At 45.1% G+C, this 15,999-nt stretch overlaps 1 protein-coding gene across 2 annotated transcripts in view; it reads right to left on the minus strand.

The window, feature by feature from the left end:
• VASP (vasodilator stimulated phosphoprotein) overlaps positions 1 to 15,999 on the minus strand; it is a 1,498,863-nt gene that overhangs the window by 249,459 nt on the left and 1,233,405 nt on the right. The window lies entirely within an intron of this gene.

Below are 15,999 nucleotides of genomic sequence, written 5' to 3' on the forward strand. Positions count from 1 at the left end.
AGAAAGGTGAAGGTCCGCATTCAAGAACATTTAAGCACCTTGAAAGCGAAGAAACTAACTACACGCTTAGTACAACACTTCAGTGAGGCAGGATATGATCCTAAAGATCTACACTGGGTGGTCCTGGAAAGAGTGGTCTGCAATAGCCACAATACAGAGAACATTTTGGCACGGAAAGAGGCCCAATGGATTTGTCAGGAACAAGTGGGTCACGTGGGATTAAATGATTCCATTGAATGGAATAAGATCAGCCGGAGATGATCCCTATACACACACACCTGGCCCCCCTCATACTATGGAGTACCGTTCTTTCGAGTACCTGTGCTGTGGAATTGGTTACGTTTCTAACTGGTTCTAACCATAATGTGCAGAATTTTGACTGAGTCAGAGCCCATAGCGAGTCCCACTGTAGAGGTGTGGGAGGTTTGAATATTGGAGATTGATTGCAGAACAATCCAAGTCTAGCATGGAATTATCTCTGTGCCCTTAACGAGTGGCAGGACTTACTGAGGCGTATGGTGGGAATGACCTTTTTTTTTTGCGTCCTTAATTCACCATGCACCACTCTCCAATTTTAAATTACATTGCGGGGTGTATTTAAATGGCATATAGGAGTGAACGGCAGTTTCTCTATAAGGTGATAATAACGCTATGGTAACACTTAATTCTTTGTGTTATTTTTACAAATTCAAAGTGACTGTTTTGTTATAGTGTTTGGTAGTGGTATAGGTCCACTCCAACATGGCTGCCGTAGAGAGTTGCTGCACTGTTAAACCAATTCACCTCGTGACCAAGGGCAACACGTGACACGGGACACCAGGGGTGGAGCATCGTGTAACTTAGTCTGCCCTGCGTCAGACGCGCAGAACCGGAGCCGAGTGATCGAGCGTTTACATATCGGCACGGGTAAGACGGACGTGCCGTGTGAGACTAGACTTCCATGCCCCTGATTATTTTTGAAAACAGATGCCGGCAATTTCGAGATAAGTTTGCATGAATGCAGTTTGAAAGTATGCAGGTATTCTAGAGTGTACAGATTGCGGGTTTAGCCATTTATACGATCTGGTACATATCTGCAAGGGTGCAAGCAGGTAGTGCTGTGTGTTGTTTGGGGGGGTGAGAAGCAGCCTCAACTGTGTGAGATATCCTATATGGAATAAGTGAGCAACCGCCAAGGGTAGACTGTGGAGTGGAGTGTAAAGGACATTCCCCTTGTTACGAATTTACATATACATCTTTTCAGAAACCTGGACTGAGGCGGGTTCCCAGTAGGACATGTGATCTTGTTGACACGGAAGTCCACGTGAGAGAGGTAGCAGGTATGCAGTAGAGATGTAACCCCCAGGTGATTATGCTCCAAACGATCTAAGTGCCACACTGTCTAACTCTTTTATACTCTTGTTCTTGACCTGATTTTGTCGACTGGCTCATCATGTCTTGGACACATTGGCTTTTAACACTGTGATTTCTTATTTGTCAAATTTTCTAAAAAACCATCACAGGTCACTATAATCTAGAAGTGGAATTGAGAAGTGGATAACCCCTGCATGCCCTGACGAAGTCGCGTAAAATTTAGCAACGAAACATGTTGGCGATCTAGACTCACATCAAACGTGGTTTAACGTGAGTCTGTTTTAATTTGGAGTACTCACAGCCCAGAATAAAAGTATGAGTGGCTAGTGAGTTCTGCAATTTTAATTTTGTGAGATTTCCTTTTTTTCTCACTGGGGGTTTTTGTGAATGTGTACACTAGAACAGCAATTGGTATTTGTTATTCGCTGTGTCACGAACACTTAGTACATTGCTTGACTGTGGTGAAGCAAAAGGATCATTACATGGTGTTTGTCCTTTTCCCCGTTGTGTTTGTGCCTTTTTCTTTCCACTTTCTTGAGAGTGAGCTACCGATGATGATAAGTGGGTACACTGGTAATTACTAACCAGATAACCCCATTGGCGGTTCTACCGTGAGGGGCTCACTCTCTTTCTCCACAATTTTTGGTGGTGTGGGTGATTGTTGTTTGGCAATTTTATTGTTGACCTTGTGTGTACTTTGACAAAGTTGGACACCTATACATGAACCAAGAGCCTCTACACAAAAAGGGAAGGGGTAAGTGATACTATTGTGCACACACCCTAATGGTTCCTGTAGTTTAACTGTGAAATAAGAGTGTCCTGAGGGATAGGCCACAATCTGTTTTGGTATAATCATTTCTTCACCATGTGGGCACTCCCTGACAAACTCTGGTGGCCAGTCTTTTTCTGCTAGAGGATATCATAGCCTTTCGAAAGGTTATCCCAAAAGAGACCCCTTATTTTCCTAGTTTTGTCCCCCTCTATACGCGATGTTATTTTGTATAATTTATGGGGTTTGCTAACTCTGGTGTCTGCAGTTTGCACCTGAATGTATTCATTTGTGTCCACTGTCTCCAGAAGATTCATCAGGATCTTGCAAGCTATGGTCACTTCTGCTGCACTGTCTAGCATTGTCTGGGCCCATTCTCCATTTTTCAGCTGTGTCCTCAGAATTCTCGGCATGTTTTATTTGAATACTAGCTACCTTCTTCTTTGGATATTGTAATTTTTTACTTTGATGAGCAGGTTCCTTGTCTTTGGACTTGACGTGCTCTTCTTTGTGTTCTGACCGTCCTCTTCTTTCCGATTTCTGTGAGGAAGTCTGAAAAGATCAAGAGGGACGTGTATCAATATCTTGATATCTGTCAGGTTTTCTCAATTTATCCCTATCTCTAAGGTTGTATCTTTTCTCAGAGGGCTCCCTCTGGGGAGACTTGCTTCCTCGTTCTGGAGATCTATCTCTCCGTTGAGGAGACCTTCCTCTGGACTGAAACCGTTTTTCTCTGGGAGTGGATTGTTTATTACCCTCCCAACTCTTTTTTGGAGTGTTGAGATTATTTTTAATAAATGTTTTTTCAGGATTTTCAGTTAGTTGGGGTTTTACTGATTTCCTACCCAAACTATCTCTACCTAGTTCTTCATAGGATTTTTCTATGATTCTGGCAATTTCAAAAGGTTGTTCTGCTATATCTGTTTCTTTCAATTTCTGGCGGATCGCCACAGATGCTGCTTCTCCTTTTATGTTGGCTAGTAGTATAGCCGAGACTTGCTTAAAGTCTTTCAGTAGTTTCATACCTAGAGTTAAAGCAGGTTCTGGACCGTATTCATTTTGAATCGGTCTTAGTACATCTGGTATAACCGCCATGGATGGAACACCATGCGTTTTTGTGTATATTGAAGCAAAGACTGCGCCCCAAGTGTCACAGTCCTCCACATGTGGTGCGATCCCCATTGGAAGGCAGATAGTCAGAATTCTGTGTTTCTCATTAGGAGTAGTATCAGGAAATACTGCCTCTATTTGAGTGATTTTTTGTGCTAACCAGAATGGAATTTGTTCCCGTTTTGTGGGTATTTTGCCAATGGCTGATTGTATATTCTGTGGTGTGATTGTATTTGTGTTCCCCTGGTATGGGGTGGTTGTGGAATTGTTATTGCTGGTTGGACTGTTGAAGTCCGCATGACATATTGGATCAATTGTCTATGTATTTTAATTAGTTGTTTTAGCTGAGCTAAAAGTTCCCGGTCTGACATTTTTTCAATGTCGGGATGTGGTGTGTAGCTGGCTAGAACCGTCCACGTGGCTCCTGGTCTACCTAGTGGACCGAGTCTGGTGATGTGATTTTGATGTTTTAAGGCGCCAATAAACCAGAGGAGGTGCTCTTGGTATGTTAGTGGGATTCCAACGTCCTCGAAAGGAGCGCATTCATCCGGAGGTTCCTCTATTTTGTAATAGTGGAAGTCTTGTGTTACAGCGTTTGCTGCTGGAAACTGTATCCATGAATAGAATACCTCTGTCTGCCGATATTCATGGGCCTCTACCACAAATATGACTGTACCACCTCTTGCTGGTAATCAATTTTCTATAAGTTTAAGAGTTATAGTTCTTCTTACATTTACTGGAATGATTATAGCATTCAGGTCATTCTGTTGGAGAGTTGTGTCATCTAACAGTTGAGACGCTAAAGCATCTCTTTCTTCATCACCTTCCGGCATTTTACTGACAAAGTGTTTTGTTGCAGATCAAGTTTCAAGGAAACAAAGATTAGGTGCACAATATTTTGGAACACTGTATCCTTCAACGTTGAATAAACCAAAAACTAATACATAGGAATCTCTTCCTACTAAGTTCCGGCGGATTTTAACCTTTTACCCACTCCAGACGTCTTTTGGAGTTTTTACGGGAAAAGGGGTCTGTGTGAAAAGCACGACTGAGTTACTCTAGTATCTTGCGTTAGATTATCGCATTACCAAACGTTGGGCGCCATGTAGTGTAGTTCCTATATTCCCAATAGGCTCTGCGCATTGGAATAATATAAAAAGTAGTTTAGACGTAGGACTGAGGTCATCTAGGTCTCTACTGACTATGTTAGACTTAATTAGGTTTGCCAGCTAGCTCAGAGGTCACTAGAAACGTTCTCGAATGTTCAGGAAGGAGTTAACTTTCCTGATTAGACAAGAAGGGATTAGTTTCTGACAACCGCATAAACATGACAACTTTGCTCCCTCAGAATAAAGAGTATATCTCTAGAGTCGTGTGAAAACAATAGACAGCTATTTCACTCAGTCAATCGTGCATGCTTAGTTTCACCAGAGTGCAGAGAAATCGAGAGACAGGCGTTTTCAATAAAAGATGTTATTTATTGAGCAATCTTCTTTCTCATGCAAGAGAAATGAATTGCCACAATTGCAATACTTATCATGAAGTAAAGTGCGTACAGTAAAAGGAGTATTATGAAATAATACTGTAAAAGCATTGATATGGCTTCTTAGCCATATGATACTTTAAAACGGATCAAATATATACATACATAAAAACATTGACTAATGTACTCAACTGGTGCTTCTAAGATACGCCTACCCGGTGTACCTGACCTAAGCCTAATACGTGGGAAGGAGAAAGTAAGTTGCAGTTTAAGTTAAGTTGGTTTTTGCCACGAATCTGAATCAAGAATTCTCTTAAGGTTTTAATCAGCTCCGTACCTTGGTTCTAGAATGAAGGAGGTCTTGTATCTCTCTCTCAGGACTCTATCTTCCAGCAACCCGCAAGGGTGACTGGAAACACTGGAGCTGGATTTCTCGGCAGGAGAAAAGACAGCGTCTCTCTCAGTGCGTCAATGGGAGGGTCGGCTTCCTTCAGCACTCGCATCAGCTGGGCGTCGGGCAAGTAGATAGCTGCTCTGCTCCAAACCACCGTGTGTTTGCTTAAGGCAACGTCGGTATATTTATACCTGGAAGGTGCCGGGTTTGACGTAAGGTTGGACATAAGACATCACTAAGAACTAACAGTTCTTTCTGGACTCCAGGAGTTCTTGTGCAAATCAAAACAAAAGCAGGGGGAATTCCCGGGCTGCTGGAGGCTTGGTTTGAAGAATGCATTGTACTTTCTAGGAGTCTATGGGAGTAGCCTTGCCGTGTTTGGACTGCATTGGCTATGACTAAATATGGACATGATTCTTATGCCTTTATAAGGATATGTTTTGTTATAACCACATAAGGGCATGAATCGGGGATATTTAATTAGGGTGCTAGATAGATTCACAACAAACCTGTTCATCTACAGTTTGAACTTGAGCTAGTGATTGAGCATTCGGATTTAAGTAAACCCCAGAATTCTTTTGCATAGGCCATCCTAAACAATTGCCACCTTTCTCCAACACAGGAATGTTTGAGACTGCATACCTATTCTTATATTCAATTATACCTTGAAAGTACCCCTTCATCTTAATAGGCGGTCCTCCGTAACCTCCAGGTTGTATATCTATCCTATGAAGTTTCACTTTTTCATTGAATAAGTGTTTAAAAACATCTGATACTATAGGTAGCCTAGGGCAAGAGTCAAACATGGCATCAACATTTCTACTTTACATTTCTCCAGTATGTTTGGGATTACCATTATTTGAATCACTCATTTGTAAAACACTTTCATCACAAATCTCCTTAACATACCTGTTAAAATCTTTTTCTTCATAGGCTTGTAGCTTCTACAACATGCCATATTGTGTCCTTTCCTTCAAGATTTGTTCCATGTCACTCTCATTGCAAGACATTCTTTAGAACTTGCCATGTATTCCTTTGACCACGTCAATAACACTGACCCTGGAAACTATGAAACCCTAGTTATCTCCAGTCGAGCTAACAGAATTGTTACCCTAGCCCGGCTACCGAGATTACATGCCGTGAACGTCTAATCTCAATCCCCCAACCACTCAACATTGTGCGAACCTTCACCGCCTAAGGCTCCACAGCCAATGCAAAAAGCAAGGATGATAAGGGGCACCCCCGTCGAGTGCAACGTTCTAGAGCCCAATGCTTAGGGCGATGCTGGCCTACTCTTACCAGCGCTGCAGGGACAGTGTACACCAATCGTGTCCATGCTCTGGACTGTGGCCCAAACCCCATAGATCTCATAACCTCCAACAGATACCCCAAATCCACCATATAAAACGCCTTCTTAATATCAATGGAGGCCAGCATCATGTCCTCATTTCAACCCTCAACCTCATGCATGACATGCGCTACGCACCTCAAATTAATTGTTGTACTATGCCCAGGAATGAATCCACAATAATCAACATGCACTAGGTCTGACACCACTGGGCTCAGGCGACAGGCCAACTGCTTACAAAGGATCTTAACATCAGTGTTTATCTTTGTGAGAGGTCGATAGGACAGGACCAGAAGAGTCCACTCAGTGCTTCGCCAGCATGCATATAAGGCCCTCAAACATACTAGGTGGAAGTACCCCGCCTCCCTAGCCTTCTGAAACACTTGCTGCAATGGCTGAGTCAACCCAGCTGTAAAACCCTGACAAAACTCTGCAGGTAAGCCATCCCCCACCTGGCGCCTTACACCCAGGGAGGAGCTGCAAAGCAGTCCTGACCTCTTCCAGTTTAACTTCCGCATCCAGTTCCTGGACAGCCACAGTTCCCAACCGAGGCAGCGCCAGCGGGTTAAAAAAAGAGCAAACCTGCTCCACTGAGCTACGGACACCACCTCTAAACACACTCTCCCTCCCGAGATTCCTCCGATAGGCTGTCACCATCCCCTCCATTGAGGATCAGTCAAGTCCGCCTTCTGCAACTCAGCCAGTTCCCCTTCCACATCCCACAACTCACGAAGTAGCTGCCTCGCACCCCACACATCAATCCCAAGCAGTGCTCTTGAATTATCGCATTCATGGCATTCCACTCAACCACTCTGGAATCAGAGGAGCCCCAGTTAGACTGAAAATCAACTACAGACTGTATTATTGCATCTCTACCCACTGAGTCAGTCAGCACATCCATCGGGAAGCACTGATTCCTAGTGGGGGCCCCACTACCCCTCAATCCAGTAATCTAAGCACCGGATATGATCCAACAAAAAACAAGCCATGATTTGTACCCTTTGGACCCCCTACACTGGGAACCCAGCCACCAGGATCATATCCATCCAACTGTAAGTATGCTGGGTAAGTGACTAGCAGGTAAGCACTCTGAACCGGATTACGAACCCTCCATGCATCTAGCAATCCCAAATTCAACATGACCTCACCTAATTACGCAGTCATACAGGGCTTCTTGTCAGCATGAAGAGGGTCCCTATATTGTTACCCATCAAGGACACAACTGAAGTCTCCCACCCATATATAAGGGCTATTCACCTATGAACACATCAGGTCCTGTAGCTCAAAGTAAAATTGAGGATCATCCACACTGGGCACATGAATGTTCAAGACTGAAAAAGTTCTTCCATTGAGCTTGCCCAGCAGCACTGTGTACCTCCCCGGCACATCAACCTGCACATAACTGGGCACAAAAAGTATTCCAACCACTCACACCAGTACCCCCGGGCTTAAGAGGAATAAGAGGAATGAAATATATGGCCCTGTAGGAAATAAGGATCTGCTTTTATGGTTACCCCCACTTTTTGCCTGGTGCTATGCTGTTTCTTACTAGTCTGACTGGGATCCTGCTACCCAGGATCACAGTTTCTGTGCTTTCTCCCTTAAGCTGACATGGTGAATACCTAGGTACATCTCAGATTGGCTACTGGTGTACCATTATAAGTCCTTAGTACATTGCACTGAGTTACCCGGGGCAAAGGTACACCAGGGGTCTCCCATGGGCTGCAGCATGTATTATGCCACCCATGAGAGACAACTTAAATTGTGAGTACAGGCCTGCCATTGCAGCCTGTGTAAGATGGTGCTAGCGCCACTTACAACAGATATAGGTTTCCCTATATCTGAGGTCACTACACTTAAACCCTATACGTCACCCCTAAGGCAGGCCTTTCAATCCTGAAAGCAGGGTGCTCGGTTCGAAGTGTGAGCGTGCCCCTGCATGAGCAGGACAACCCTACATCCGTAGGAGTCCATTCTCGTAAGTTGTAAGTGAATCAGCCATTAAGATACATAGAGTGGCCATGCGTCACTATGCGATGACCATCTCTAAACTGACTTGAACAAACCCTGTCATGTTTGGTATCAAACAGGAATCATACCTCCCACACCGTAAACGATGTGGGAGGTATGATTCCATGCACTGTGAATCTCCTTCAGGAGGCCCTCAGTGCTCCTGGTACCAGTCTTCTAGACCAGGACAGCACAACGTGGCTGCTGCTGACCAGAGACACGATTTTGCCCTCCTTCTGCTGAGCCACGCTCGAGCAGGAGAAGGCAGCACAATAGGTATCCTGTCACAGAGAGGTATGACCACCTGCCAGACAGACCTTAGTGTATTGGGGCCGGGTGGGAGCACTTGTCAGCGCCACTCAGTCTGGTTGAGGAGCTCATTTGGTGCCCTCCTTGCATAGTCCAGTTCAAACCAGCTCAAGGAGCCAATGGCTCCCGCTCAGGCGTGAAACAGGACAAAGGACATGGGAGTATCCTCCCCACTGTCGGATCCCTCCACTAGGAGGGAACCCTGAATCGTCCAAAGCCCTTTCCTAAGGATACTTAAGGGCTTACCTGTAGATGGGTCCCTAGATTCATCATGGGACAAGATCCATATCAAGACACCACTTCTTTGACCGTCTGGGCACTCTGTACTTCGCTCTAGGTATCGAGACTGCAACTGGGAAGACTCCTGCTGCTCCCGGTCTCGTCGACCTGCTCATCTGCTGCAATGTCCATGCCTGTGCTCCATACATGAGCCTTCCAAGGCCTTTGGACATCCAAGACAACTGAAGGAATCTTCCTTGAAGTGAAGGAGTCACTTTCATGCATCTGCAGGCACCGCAACTAAGCTGACTGGTCTGCTGATCCTGAGTTCCCACGTATTCCGAAAGGCTCAGCCACAAAGGTGGTGGTTATTCACATCCCACAAGGCCTGCCCTGTCCTCTCACTGAGTTTGAAGCCAGTGTCCCTCGCGGAGCCTCAGGAACCAAACCCCTGTGCACTGGGCCCACTTGCCGTTGCAAAGGCTTGTTGGCTCTCTTCCTCAGAGATCTTCGGGCTCCAAGTGGCCTCCTCCTTAAGCATCTCCTGTGACCAAGATCTTCCTCCTCATCGCATCCATTGCACTGTTGGCCTGCATCTTTGGTGAGCTGATCGAAGTCCTCCGGCCTGTGGGTCAATTTGAGGGTCTTCTTTGATTTCAGAGGGCTCCCCTGATTGGATTGCTCAGGGCCTGCTCCGACTCCCCTGCTTGTGGTGAGTCACCTAAACCTTGCTGGTCACGAAACTGCCCTTCTTTGCTTTCCACATTTGTTGAGGTTGCCAAGGATTGTTGGTGCTTCCGACGTACACCGACAGCTCAACTCTTGACATCTGACATGGGACAGCTCGTGAACAGCTTCTAGTCTTCCATGGTGTCGTCTGAACCTCACAGCTGCAGCTCCAATGTCACCATCAACTCTCCTGCAACACCAGACATCAGTGGGCATTCGTCTTCTGAACCTCCTGGTCACTCTTGAGTGGCATAGAATATGTCCCCTCTCAGAGGTACTTCTCATCTTGAATCCACCTTTGGGTTCTACTGGACACTTTCATCTTCTCCAGCAGTGGCATCTTCCTGAAGTCCTCTATTGAGTACAACTGTGGTTTCTGATGCCACTTTGCACCTATGAGCCCGGCTTCCCTGGTGTAGGTATCCTGGCTCCTAGGGTATGTTTGGGTGGGGTGGCTCTCGAACCTTCTGTCTCCCACGGGGTTTCTTCAGGGTCCCCTGGGAAGGGTCTTTCTTCTTTAAAATTGCAACCGCGACTTACCTGTTGACTTGAATTGAGAAAGAGGTTGGGATCCTGGTTACTTACCTCGGGTGGTTCCTTGGGTTCCCAGCACTTCTACATCTTCTGTGTATAGTCTTGACTTGGGTTGCAGTTCGCACCCCACTATTCCCCCCCCCGTGACCATTTTGTATACGTGCTACTTAACTGTTTTCTTTGCAAAGTATCGTGTGTATTGTGTATATCTCAGTGCAGGAGATATTTGTATTTGTTAGTGAGTGTCTTATAATAAATACATATTTTTATAAATACACTGTGTGGTTCTTTTTCACCTAATCTATACCAATAAGATTATGCTCTGGTAAAAAAAAGCTGCTTTACACTCCTTCTGGACTAGGCTTGAAGGTTGCTTCCCACAGCTACCACTTAGAGAGCGTTCCAAGGTTGTCTAAGACAACTAAAATCACCATAAGGATTGTCTGGTTTAGTGCAGGGTGCCCACTTACATTAGTGTGCCCCATATACTAAGCCAGGTTCTCACATTGGTGTGCAGCGGTTGGGATTCAAGTCTGCATTGTTTTACCAGATAATCTAGGTATGGGTTAAATAGAAAAAACATCACTAATATTAGGCACATATAATACAGCTTAGAATATGTAAATTCTACTAAACTTAGGGTTGGGTAGTTAAGGGTCTAGCACAACCTAGCTCCAACCTCAGAGAGTTTGGTTTCCACTAGGGTAGGTAGGTGCAACACCTCACTACACCTAGAACCATGTCTTTAGTTGGGGATGCTAGTGTACCCCAGTTTGCTAAGTACAGTGGTCTAAGGTTCAAGGAACTAAGGACCCTTTGTGGCCTTAGAAAGGATAAAGACAGGTGGCAACCCCACCATGAAGCTGCTCTTAGAGCTGCTACATCAGGATGATGGCCATCCTATAGGGGCAGAAGAACAGGTCAATGTGGGTGGGTATGCTGTTGAAAAGGAGCACTAGGGGTCCCGCCTGGTGATCTCAATTCAGAGTATAGGCAGTAGGACTCAAATGATTCCAACCTACCAAACTCTGAGCCCTCAGGGAATAGTGCAGATGGCACAGAGGAAATGCCCTTTATTCCTCTTGGCAGGGTCCAGAGTAGACCTAGGAGTTCTAGATCCTCCTCTAAAGAATCTAATGATTCAGGCACTTCCAAACGGACCTCCATAACTAGTAAGAGGGACAACTCTTAGGAAAGGGAATACCAAATGCTCAAACTTGAGAAAGTCAGGCTTAAGCTCGGGAGAGATCAGTTGGCCCTTGACAAAGAGTACCTGGAAGTACAGAAGACTAGGAAGAGACTGGGACTAGAGTCCTATGGTGGCAGCAACAGTGTCCCTAGAATCAGAGAAACTTCTTTTGACAATAGGAACCTGAGCAGAAGACTCCCTCCTTACCAGGAGGGAGATGATATCCATAAATGGATCACTGCTTTGGAGAGGGCCTGACGTTTCAGAGGGTCCTTCAAGAGCAGTGGGCAGCTATGCTGTGGCTCTCCTTTGCTAACAAAGGTAGAGATAATCTCTTTGCTGTTAGAGAAGATTATATGATGAAACAACTACTGTTTAAACAACGAATTCCTTAACCACGCAGGCTAAACCACGAGTAATGCTGAACCACTACATTTTTAACAACGAGTACCTAAACCACGAAAAATATTCAATTTCTTTCATTACCAGTTTCCACCACTATGTTCTTTAAAATCCACATGTTTTTCACGGACGAAAACTCTCCTGAGATCTGAGTCTATTTAAGGTTCAGTAAATTGCTTTGTTGGGGGGGTGTCTGAAAACAGCGTGTTTTCTGTGTCTGTTGATGTTTTCCAAAGTGCAGTAAAGACTAGCTTGCCAGTGTTGAGTTGATGTGCTTTTTACTGCTTTCTTTAGTTGATGAGCAAACACTGACAGAAGCAGAGGCGGCCTCACCCTGGTACTGTGTCTTGGAGTTGGGGCGCGTGCTCTGAACGCTGCTGATATGTGTGTTTAGGAGGATTGTTTCTTCTTTGCTCTGGCTACACATCTCCATGTGTCACTGATTTACAATGAAGTGCCCATCAGTGTGGTGTTTCTCTAAGCAAATTAATAGAAACAGGCCTCCTGGATTTCCCAATGCTTCCGGTAATACATCCGTTGTGAAGAATAAGCTTTGAGAAGCTGCATTCACTTTTCTCTCCGTGCTTTGTCTCTGTCCCTGAAAGGTGACGTTGTTATTACAGGTGGAAAGTCGAGTAAAGCCTAAATGTATGTAATAAAAGACTGGCGATGTAAAACTTTGAAAAATGTGTTTAGATATGATCAAAATAAAAATAGAAGTATCCAGTTGAAATAAGCCCCATCCCTGGCCGGGAATCGAACCTGGGCCGAGAACTGAGCATGAGGATTTCACCCAGCCCAGGGTTTAGCTTTGGATGCTGGGTCTCCTCGCCCTCAGTTTAGAGTGCTAGAAACAGGACATCGAGTCCCAGAATACACTGTAATAACCTTACTAGAAATTGGTACTCATGCTGGACCTAGGCAATATAAGATCCCTGATGAGGATGGTGAGGAGTGCACGTCCGGGCCAGTAGTACTTTCACAATATACCTGTAAGTTCTAAACCATTATACTTAAACAAAGATTTTTTTTAAAAAGCATGACAGTCATATAAAACAATTAGTCATTCTGAGCGCGATCATTGCATTGGTGTTATGTGAAAAAAAATAGGCTTAAGTGCATTTTTAATTGATCATGTTGTCCTTTTATCTTGATGCAAATAATAACCCTTTGTGCGCGTTTCTTTTTTCAATAAAGTACACAGAAGCTTAAAATGAAAAGGCAGAAATGCTTCCCAAAAAGTGTCTGACTTAAAAATTGCCCGTGATTGATTTGAAAAGTGATGGGATTGCTTTAGTAAATCTTTAACTTATAGGAAATGACGTCCTTGGCAGTCTTGGGACCCAGGCTTTTCATTGTTATTAAAATAGTGCCATCTTTTGGCCAGTCACAAGATCGTTTTTTTCGTGGTTTAGGGAAGTCGTTGTTCGTGTAAATCGTAGTTAAGGATTTCGTGGTTAACAGATTGGTCGTTGTTTAGGATTCGTTCTTCAGGTCAGTTGTTTTTCACACTTCGTTGTTAAGGATGTTTCCCGTTAGAGAAGAGGATGCTGATAATTACTCAGTAGTGAAGAGTGCTCTCATAGATGGGTTTGGCTTAACTACTTGACAGTATAGGATTAAGTTCAGAGACGCCCAGAAAGCACACACCCAGGATTGGGTAGACTTTATAGACAGTGCCATTATGGCTCTGGAAGGCTGGCTTCAAGGAAGCAAGGTACAGGACTATGAAGGAATGTACAATTTCATCATGAGTGAGCACATCCTTATTAACAGTCAGAACCAACTTTCGCACCAGTACCTGGTGGACTCTGATCAGACCTCGCAGCAAGACTTGGGAAAGAAGGCAGGCAAATGGGTCTGCACCAGGGTTAAGCAGAAAAACCATGGTAATGGAGGTGACCAGAAGAAGCAAGATTCTTCTACATCCCACGATAACGGTGGAGGCAGGGGTAAAAAATTTTTTTTAAATCTTCACAAGGGCCCCAAAAACCTGCATCTGGGAGTGTTTCTCAAAATTTCAAGAAAGGCAAAAAGAAACATTGATGCTAAATGTGTAAGGTAAAGACCCATTGGACAAGGAATGTTGGATGTCCAAAGGCCAAGGAAACTCGGACTACCACTGCCCCTAAGGCATCTGCTTTCCCGGGCATAAGTACAAGTGGTAATACAGCAACCAATGGATAGGCGGGGTTAACCTTGAGTTCTGAGATGAGTTCTGACATAGTCAGAACTCCAGCTCAAGCTGTTCTAGTCTGGGATGGTGGCATAGACCTTGCCACCTTACTGGTAAGTCCCACTAACTTGTGGGCAAGTACAAACAAACAGCCTTTGATCAATGAAAAAGACGCAATGGCTTACAAGGACACAGAGGCAAGTGTCACTTTGGTAACAGAGAAACTTGTACCTCCTGATCAGATCATACTTGGACAAGTGTACCAAGTCACAAAAACTAGCAATGTCAGGACTGACCATTCCTTGGAAGTTGTGAACCTCAGCTGGGGAGGGGTAACTGGACCTAAAAAGGTTGTGGTATTTCCAGACCTACCTGTAGATTGTCTGTGGGGCAATGATCTAGAAAAATCAGCCTGGGCTGAAGCAGAGCTCAGGAATCAAGCAGAGATGATGAGCATCTCTGCCAGTGGATTTGCAGTCACTGGGGCCCAGGCCGAACAGCTTAGCACTGACAAGGCACTGGATCCTGAAAAAATGGACCAGGTACTTCCCAAGAGAAGGAGCAAGACGGGTAAGGCTTTATCCTCCTCAGAAACTCCCAGTGAAGTTCTGCTGCCAGAGGGAGAGGATCTAAGCCCCTGTGAAGGTACTATCTCAGAGGAGCATGGGCCTGACCAGGCATAGTTATTGGGGGCAGGGGCCCTTCCAGGGCAGACTTGAGTTTGGAGCTGCAGACCTGCCCCTCTCTTGAGTACCTGAGACAGCAAGCTGCTGTTGAGGAAGCAGGGAATAGCAGTGGGTCCCATAGGATCTATTGGAAAGATGGGCTTCTGCACTGTGAAGGTAGAGACCCCAAGCCTGGTGCTACCAGGATGTTGTTAATACCCCAGAGGTTCAGAGGTTTCCTCCTCTCCCTGGCACATGATATTCCTCTTACAGAACACTTAGGGCAAAGCAAGACATGGAATGGGCTTGTCCCTCACCTTCACTGGCCCTATATGTCTGAAGACACCAAGGAGTTTTGCCACTCCCCGGGTACTTGTTAAGCCAGTGGTAAGTCAAGTGGCACCACAAAGGCACCATTAATTCCACTTCCAGTGCTTGGGGTCCCCTTTGAAAGGGTAGGGATTGACATTGTTGGTGCCTTGAACCCTTCAACAGCATCTGGGCACAGTTACATCATAGTGGTGGTGGACCATGCCACTAGGTACCTAGAAGCTATCCCCCTTAGAACCACTACAGCTCCTGTAGTGGCCAGGGTCCTCCTGGGACAATTTTTCAGGACAAGCTTCACTAAGGAGGTCTTAACAAACAGAGGTACAAACTTCATGTCTAGTTACATTACTGCCATGTGGAAAGAGTGTGGAGTAAACTATAAGTTTACCACACCCTACCATCCACAGTGCAATGCGCTTTTTGAAAGAGTCAACAAGACCCTAAAGGGTATGATTATGGGACTCCCAGAAAAGCTTAGGCAAAAATAGGATGTCCTACTACCCTGCTTTCTCTTTGCTTACAAAGAGGTTCCTCAGAAGGGGTTTGGCTACGGCCCATTTGAACTTCTGTTTAGACATCCAGTTAAGGGTCAATTGTGTCTAGTAAAGGAAGGCTGGGAGCAACCTCTTAAACAGGACATTGTGGACTATGTCCTTGGTCTGCATTCACGCATGGCTGAGTACCTGTAGAAAGCCAGCAAAAACCTGGAGGCCAGTCCAGAACTTCAAAAAGCTTGGCATGACCAATAGGCTGTCTTGACTGTGTACCAGCCAGACGAGAAAGTGTGGGTGTTGGAGCCTGTAGCCCCGGCAGCTCTCCAAGACAAGTGGAGTAGGCCCCACACTACACTTGAACAAAAATGTGTGGTCACCTACTTGGTGGACCTAAGTACTCCAAGAAGCCCCTATAGGGTAGTTCATGTGAACTGTCTAAATCCTTTTGTGGATAGAGCTGACATGGGTTTCCTCATGGTAACTGA

This window comes from Lissotriton helveticus, chromosome 9, assembly GCF_964261635.1.
Source record: "Lissotriton helveticus chromosome 9, aLisHel1.1, whole genome shotgun sequence".
NCBI classification, from domain to species: Eukaryota; Metazoa; Chordata; class Amphibia; order Caudata; family Salamandridae; genus Lissotriton; species Lissotriton helveticus.